The following is a 9180-nucleotide window of genomic DNA, read 5'->3' as shown; positions in this document are numbered from 1 at the left end:
CAGGAGACTTGCCTTTCTTTTGTTCTCATATTCAATAATCTAATCGAATCGAAGAGAGATCGGCGCAAGTTCTGAGAAATGGAACATTTAACATCCAGCTTAATAATTTTACTTGATTTTAGGGCATTTTACAAGCCCGTCATACTGTTTGTACTTTCTTCCGCCAAATTACAGTACTCAGTGTTATTGTTTTCCAGTTCGAAGGTTTGTCGATTTGTTACAGCTTCATTTTTATGGCCAGTGATGACCACAAACTATACATAAAAAACACAACTAAGCCGGTACAGGTTTTTTTATCCAAATAACAACTTCTTTTAACTTGACCCAAGATAGACCCAAGAGACCCAAGCAACAATCACAAAATTTGCAACTGTTCATGCGAGCCATGAAGGTTATGTGTCGGAGTACAAATGGACCATTGTCTAGATAGCAAATACGATAATCATTTGTTTTACAGGGGCTTAATACAATGTAAATAGAAAAACACGAAAAAGCTGGATGTAAAAAAAATGGTGGAGGACGACTTTGATTATTGTAATACAAAAGCGGCGGAGTAAACTATATCTCTCTTCTCAAAAGTAAATAAGTGCTTCATCCTGATGTTTTTTTTTTCTTTTTGGAGTGCTTAAAATATAATATTTTTATTAGAGCGCGTGAAAAAAAAAGTTGGTTTCAAATTATTCTCGGTAGACAAATTTATTGCAAAATATATAAGTACGCGTTGTAATCATTTATCACGTTTGAGAAGCAGTGGCGTGGGAGAGATAAAATTACATTTTTATAAATGATACGAGAATAGAACTTAATATTCTAGTGTTGGAAATCTAAATTGTGTGTGTCTCTGACCGCCATACATTTCAGCGGAACGCCGAAATTATTAAAACATAGGCTTTATTCACGATATTACCCGTTTAAATATTGTAGGTTTGTGGTAAAATATCTTGTGCGCAGACAGAGACTATATCACCCTGCATAAAGGCTATTGCTAAAATATTCATAAACCTTTCGTACAATCATATTTTGGAGAAACGCAATCTGAATTTTATTTGATGGGGTTTTTGCTGGCAAACGGGCCATTTGATGGTGTGAGGTCACCACCACTCATGAAATATTAACTTCTTCTTATATCTTCAATATTACACCAATCTTACACTGGCTTACTCACCTTTCAAACCGTAACACAACAATACTAAGTATAGCGGTAGAATGTGTTGAGTAGGTAGTACCTACCGCTAAAGCTTGCACAAAGCCTTACCACAAAATAAAAAGTTTTAGAGCCTATGCTAACAAAAGTTTTTCATACATCATTAATTATTGCGTAATGTTTATGCGAATAAAATATTCTCTCATGAATTATGAGATCATCTTCAAAGTGGTGTTTTAAAGCCATAAAGGACCACATATCAAAACACATTTAAGGCCCCATAAAATATCTCTCACCGCGATATAAATTATGCCATAAACTATGTAATATTATTGCTCAACTTCGTGCCTTCGCTATGATTAAGAGCTCGTTGAGTAAACTATTAATTCGTCTGCCTTCATAAGTATAATTAAGTTAAAAATGTTAAAACAAATTTTCGTAGAAGAATAAGTTAATAGATTATAAATTTTATATCTTGACACTGATTTGTGATGATGAGTCTTACACTGACGTCATCTGACGCTAGAAGCCTTACACTGACTCGCCTGAGCCCTAAGATGTTGTGTCCTGGAGACCTTATAATGATTGCCTAGAGTGTATTTCGTTCAGAGAACAAGATAAATTTAATGAACATAATAAGTACCTATAGAATAAATGTATGATTTATAGTAAGAGCCTATTAAAAGGAGAGGATGCCTACTGCTGGGCATCCTCTCCTTTTTTTGAGAAATAGTTTGGAGCTTATTCTACTACGTCAGTCTACAAATTGGTAAATAGCTGACATAATATGTAAAAACCTCACGAATCAAAATATTGAAAAGAGAGAAAATACATTTGTCATTCTAAAATATTTCAACAAAACATTCCCGTACCGGGAATCGAACCCGAGCCTCCTGGGTGAAAGCCAGGTATCCTAGCCACTAGACCATACGGGAGTTGAAATCATATGTACATTTTAGCGACAGTTGAAGCAGTTGAATATTTCTGTTATCTTCACCAAATAAAAATCGCGATTTAATCAGCTTCAAGTATCTTATCTGTTATTATATCGGACCGAAGTATTCTAACAGCTCTAAATATTAGATAACACAACATAATACAAATTATACGAATGGCGAGACGATATTCCAATTAACAAAAAATCCTGAAATTTCATTCTCATTTTTTATGCAATAAGTATGAAAGATGTTTTAAAATAATTAGTTTAATTTTATTTTCTTTCCCTATATGCAAATTGAGAAATATAATTTATGTGTGATTAAACGTTTTTATCAGAAAGTCATTGAAAATAATAATATAAAAGGCCGTGGAAACATTATCTTACAAAGATAAAACACGGGACCCGTCATTATTTTCATATTGTACTTGTACAAAGTCAAAATACAAAAAGTCATTATTATGATCTGCGCGGACTTCTGTTATTTGAATTAACTTTATCATAGACTAGCCACCCGTTCTGGCTTCACTTTCCCGACTGATTGAAGAACAAGCATAAAAAGTAATGTCATATAATTTTTCCGGCTAAGAAAGTTGAAATTCTCGGCTTTTTTCCATAACCTTTCCCCTTAACTTTCCTCTTAAATCGCCCTGTTTTTGATGAAAACGTCATTAAAATCCGTTGCGAATTACAATGTTTGTAAAATGCGACTTTTTTTTATACTACATAGAGATTTGTCTGCATGTTGTTAATTATTAGTGATTATTTAATTTCATCAAATTTTAATTCTACTCAAAGACGACGATTTCATCTTTGAACAGATTTTGTGCGCCAGTTTCCATTATTATTCCAAATTTATGTAAAGTAGACTTTGCGTGAGTGTGCGCGCATTGTCGGTTATGATTCACGTGTTTTATCATCCTTACCCAAGTTGAAATCAAAGATAGAAGGTACGCGCTTTAAGTAACATCATTTTTGTAAACTTTTTCCTTTTTATGGTATAAATAAATGTGAAATTATAAATGCAAATATATCATCTGTCTGTCATAAATATATTGAAAATTTGTTAAATTAAGTCTAATCTTAATATTAACAATATAATTTAATACCCTTTTAAGTATTTATTTATATCCTTACTAATATTATAAATGCGAAAGTAACTGTGTTTTCTTTTATGTGATAGGTGACAAACGGGCAGAAGGCTCTTCTGATGGACAGTGACTACTACCGACCATGGACATCTGCAACACCAGGGGGCTTGCAGGTGCGTTGCCAGCCTTTAAGGAAGGAGTACGCTCTTTTCTTGAAGGTACCCAAGTCCTATGGGTTCTGAAAAACCACCGGCGAAAGCTCGTTCCACAGAATGGTTGCGATTTGGATTTTCGGACATACGAAGGTGAAATTCAAGAGCCGGGATTAATCCAAACAATTCCTCCGTGAAAAATTCGGTAGAAGGTGCAGATGATCTCTACGCAAAGCCAAAGGATCGAGCAGATCTCGGAAAGGACATGATATATTATGAAAACTATTAATAAAAATATAAATAAGCCGACATATACGTAATATCAAAGCTGAACGTGTGTATTGAAATTTCAAATAACTTGTGAGTGTGTGTGTGCACTGGCATCAACTTTTTTTTTTAATTCCAATGCCTTGAAATAATTGTCTAATTAAAGATTCCATGGCATCGTTCATTCTTGGAATGTCGGTCTTTTTGCTCAAAAGAATTTTCAAGTTTAAAATTGATTACAGTTCGAATCAATTCACTGTGAACTATTGTTCAGTGAGCGAATGAAACGATGAACGATTAATTTATTGATCGAATTATAAAAATAAGATTAATGTATTAAAGATAACGGAATAAAATGTTTTATAGAATCTCGTCGTTCATAACTTAAGTTAATTATGAAATTTAAATAATTAAAGTTGAGTTTTTAGTTCTAACCTACCCTGATTAAACTTAAATTTTTCTGTCGTTAGGCTAGAACCTACAGAAAAACTAACAAAATTCACCATAATCAGATCTATGGCTTAGGAACGCATAGAAAAAGAAACTCATCGTTTCTTTGTTCATTAATTAATTTAGACGGTAGATGTAAGATAAAATCCATTTATTGTAAATAATAAAAATTATAAAATAATGATTTTACTCGGATAAAATATAATTGCAGTTAAATTGCAAAGATTATATTGTTTTAAATATTTGTGATGTGATGTGAGGTGATGTGTGAATTCTTGTGATGATGAAAAAAATTCAAATAAGGACTAGGCGATACAAACGAAAAAAATATTTTGGTTAAGAAAAGTAACACGTGCTGTTAAATATTAAGTAATTTCTTCCATCACTTCGATTACAAAGTTATGTCAACCAAATACAATTAAATTGATATACAACGTGCCTGTAATAAAATTATACTCTACTTCTTTAGAAAATAATAGAATTATGGTCTACGTTTCTTGAAGATTAGTGTTCGTTGATATTGTAGAAAATGAGACAGCTTTGTGACAGGATCGCTATATTTACAAAAGTATTAAATAATCACGTACGCATGTAGTGTATTGGCCAAAGTTTATTAAACAACTCGCGCACTCGCCACTAAGACTATACAAAGCGCCACCGATGACACTTGAGTTTCACTTCCGGTGTTGAAATATAGAGGATGCTTTACAATGTCCGTATTAATGACAAATCAATCTTGTGTTGAGTCACACGTCATATATTGGCAAAGTGAAAATGGGCTTCGATAATACAATTTAAGTGATCAAGATACCGCAAAACAAAGTCAAGGTAAATTTCGTTTGTTTCTTTATAAACGTAGAACGATCCTATTAAATTAATTCATAATGACATTTTTATATGAAAACTTTTTATTTATAATAACTGTAGCTGGATATATTTCACAACTTGGGAGAAAATGAGTTTAGAAAGTTGAAATTATTCATAAGTAATTGTTGGAATTTTTGTAAGTAACTTTGTTATTTAACATTTAATATATATTTGGTAGGCTTTGTGCAAGAGTCTGGAGAGGTACCACCCACTCATCATATATTTTACCGATAAACAATAATACTTGCAATCTTTGTGTTCCAGTTTGAAAGAAGCATAGCCATCGTGGTTTGTGGCGTAGTTGGTGGCGCATTGCGCTATAAATAATTTTGTAAATTTATTACAGGGCCCATTAAATTGACAAATAAGTAAATCATCTTAATAAGTACAGTCCCCATGCCCTCACAAGTATGAAACACCTACAATAAAGATTTATTAAACAAAAAATCTCTCAATCCCGACTAGTAAATAAATTCAATGTATATAATAATTGTGTAAATTTAGATAAAAAATAACTATAATACTTGTATTTAACTTAGTAGATAGTAGATAGTATTTTCATAACGAATTAAAAGAATTTAATTAGTTCCACAATAAATTATTCAAACACCGGTCTGAAAAATATTGTTCAAGTTACGTTGAAAATAATAACTTAAGACTTCCTTTTGTATCCCCCCGAGCCATAACTCTAAATCTCTACCATCGAGCACAAGACAAATTAAAAGCACATATTATATTATTATGATGTTTCGGTGGTACTTCCCGGCCTTCGCTGGCATACAGTAGACATAGACAACATATTCATTAGATTTGTATAGTATCTTAAATACAAACCAGCTAGAACGTAATGAATAATTTTTGGGCATAGTCATCCAATTGGATGGAATTAAATAAGAAAATTTAAAGTTACTCGATGTTCTCGACGATTTATTTGTAAATTGATTAATTAATCTATTTTTGACGAAGATACCTCAGGAGTGGTCCGAGGAAATATAGGTATATCTTTTCAAATTTAAGTGTACCGGAAAAGTTATTAAGCTATCAAATTTTGTTATAAACCTCCTTAAAATTTAATTAGATTAAAGGTTTTTTTTTTACATTTCCAATAATACATTAAACAGGAACTTCAAGACCTGACTGTAACTGATCTGTGCTAATTTAATAAAACGCGCTCCAATCAATTTAACTTCATAATTTCTTTCAATACGATGCTTTTTATTTAAAATTGAAACGCAGGCAGGCAAATAGGTCACCTTTGCTGAGGAATTAAGACGTTAATTACGTAATAATTTGGTATAATTATAATAATGACTGTAATTATTTGGAGATGGTATTTATACGTTTCGGTACCATTATTCTTAGTAGAATGAAACAAAATTAATAAAGTCAAACCCAAAATCTTTATTCAATATGGAAGCGTAAAATTTGCTTATTGATTGTCAGAAATCTACCTACCGTTGAGAAAAAACACGTCGGACCTGAGAAGAAACGGCGAAAGAAAATTAGCGGGATTTTTAATTAAAGTTTCATAAAATAAAAAAAATATATACTTTTAATTTAAATAGGCTGGAGATGATTATTACATTTACAAGGTATGCCATGATCTAAAATGTCATTACTTCCGTAATATCTTTTATTGCACTAACGACCCATTATATTTAACAATAAAATGTTTTTAAACGTTTTCTGACATCCTCTTGTGTGTCCAGTGTTAAAAGTACACATCACAATGACTGACAAAAACCTATTATATTTGCGTACATTACACAAAAATAATATATTTACAAAAAAAAATTTATCGATAGTACTTAAACGAAACATTATATTACCATAAATGAAAAAAATAATAATGGTGATGGGTTTGGCAACGGAATCTACAGCATTATAACCTTAGCTAGGTCAGATCAATAAAGTCAGTTATTAACACGTTAAGGAGGGCGAGGCGTGCTAGAGGGGGAACGATCACTTTTGATACTAAGTTATATTTCTTTTAGTTAAATATACCGAGTTATGATAGAAGTATGGGCGGCTAGCTAGTGTAATATGAATTTTCCTCAAATATTTTTTCAGGATTATCCACGGATGGGACGTGAGGGATCCAGCTCTAACTTCGGACCCACGTGCGTTCCCTTTGAAGACCTTTCCTTTCGTGGAACGCCAAAAATGTGGACCCTTTTAATTTTAGCGAACTATATGTGTCCAGAATATATTAAGGGTTTAGTATGTAGTGATAAATTCTTGTAAATTATATGCAAAATGTAGTGACACAAGTAATACTGTTAATATAGATTTTTAATTAATACATCGGTATCAAAGCAATACTAAGTAATTCATATGAAATTATGAACAAGAGTAGATAAAAATAGAGGATATTTTCATACACTTAATTTTTTATGTTATCGGTAGGTGGTCACCACCGCCCATAGACAATGGCTCTGTAAGAAATATTAACCATTCCTTACATCACCAACGCGCCATCAACCTTGGGAACTAAGATATTACGTCCCTTGTGCCTGTAGTTACACTGGCTCACTCACACTTCAAACCGCAACACAACAATACTGAGTACTACTGTTTGGAGGTAGAATATCTGATGAGTGGGTGATACGCATGCACAAAGCCCTACCACCAAGTAGTTTTATTTTAAGTCATAGAAAGGCGGGCAGCCAAATGGGCCTACCTTTCTTAACTGTCAAAAGTTTTACTGGCTCAATCACCCTTCAAACTAGAACACAAAATTACTAAGTAGGGAACCTAGATGAGCTCGCACAAAAGCCTATCACCAAGTAAAATGTTAATAATAATTCATCTCGCACTCTGTGGTGCGTATCAAGAGGAGATGCCGGGTTTGTCCAGCAGTTGGACATTTACAATCTGATAATTTTACTTGTATTTCACAACACAATCTTTACCTGGATCGCTGCATGCACATGGGGCGGAATTTCATATTTTCAGAGCGATAGTAACCAGACTATTGTGAACTATGCGTGGACTTGGTAAAATGATTCATGTATTTGTAAAGCGAGCGAAGCGTTGTTTGTGAAATTATTTTTAGAATTTCTCTTTCGAAATTCCTAGCTAGTCAGAGCTCTTGTTACAAAGGGCACTTAACAATATACGCTTTCACAACATGAAATACATAGTTCAAATTTACTCAAAACATAGTTCATGTAGATTTTTTAATCGATCCAAATTTCACACTCGGGTAAGCTACTTCCATGACGTTGGGTTTACCACCCTTAATGTAATATTTTGTCTAACATAACTCGATAAAAACTAAAATTAAACTGGATCCGATAGAAACAGTAAGATTTAAGGCTTTAGACCAACAGCTTTACGTACTCTCCGATATACGGTTATACTACCTACTTAGAATATCTTGACTGAAAAACCTACACTAATTAATAATATGCTGTACTTAGGGCTCCGCTAATCAAAACTTCTTCAACTACTAGCGATAAACCGTTTTACTAAAACGTTCCATGAAAAAATATTCCAATCACACCAGACCTTGTAATCACTCTGATCGTGTACGAAGAAGTTTGATTAAACAAAAAACACAGACATAATTATTGAATACAGAAAATAAACTCTGCGTCTAAAATATCGTATCATAGCGTAGCGGTCTTCACGTGCACAGAATTTATAGTTCATAGTCCATGTTTTTATTTATAAAAATAACAATATTTAAAAAGAACGTAAGAGTCTTTTTCACTTATGTGCTCCATAACTTCGTTTCCCGTGTCAGCGCCATCAGATTGCAGTGCGAACGTACGTTTTGCCGCCGCGGATTAGCCGGCTTACGCTAAATTGTATACTGTGTTCAAAGTAGAGGCGCTTAAGCTCGGTTTAATTTAACATTTTAAGTTTTATTCAAGTTTATTAATGAGCAGCTGTGTCCGCGTCTTCTTTCGTGTTGTTTGTGAGTAAAAATGTATTTATGTTTGTTAGGAAACATTTATTTTGGATATGTAAAAGATACTGCGTACGTTTTTTTTGTTAGTTGAAAAAATACATTAAGACAAATGGGGAAATATTAAATGGAGTATGTGGTACAGTCAGTGGTACGGTCTCCATCTCTTCGGGGGGCACCATGGGCACCGTGATGCCTGACCGACGAAGAAAGAAGTCCCCGCTACACTTACGGCGGTGATAGAAGGTGCGCATACCGCCAACGACTTACCTCCGGATTTCTTCGAGGGAACGAGTTAGCGGAAGCACTCTCTTAACATATAATAATCTCAGACGACACAAATTTAGATCTTTTATGTA

At 33.2% G+C, this 9180-nt stretch overlaps 1 non-coding gene across 1 annotated transcript; it reads right to left on the bottom strand.

The window, feature by feature from the left end:
• Nucleotides 1-2007: 2007 nt before the first annotated feature.
• Nucleotides 2008-2079, bottom strand: Trnae-uuc. Its single transcript has one exon. It is a non-coding gene; the product is annotated as a tRNA-Glu (tRNA).
• Nucleotides 2080-9180: the final 7101 nt, after the last annotated feature.

This window comes from Vanessa atalanta, chromosome 12, assembly GCF_905147765.1.
Source record: "Vanessa atalanta chromosome 12, ilVanAtal1.2, whole genome shotgun sequence".
In the NCBI taxonomy this organism is placed as follows: domain Eukaryota; kingdom Metazoa; phylum Arthropoda; class Insecta; order Lepidoptera; family Nymphalidae; genus Vanessa; species Vanessa atalanta.
Note: the sequence above shows the minus strand (reverse complement) of the source record. Positions and strands in the feature narration are given on the sequence as shown.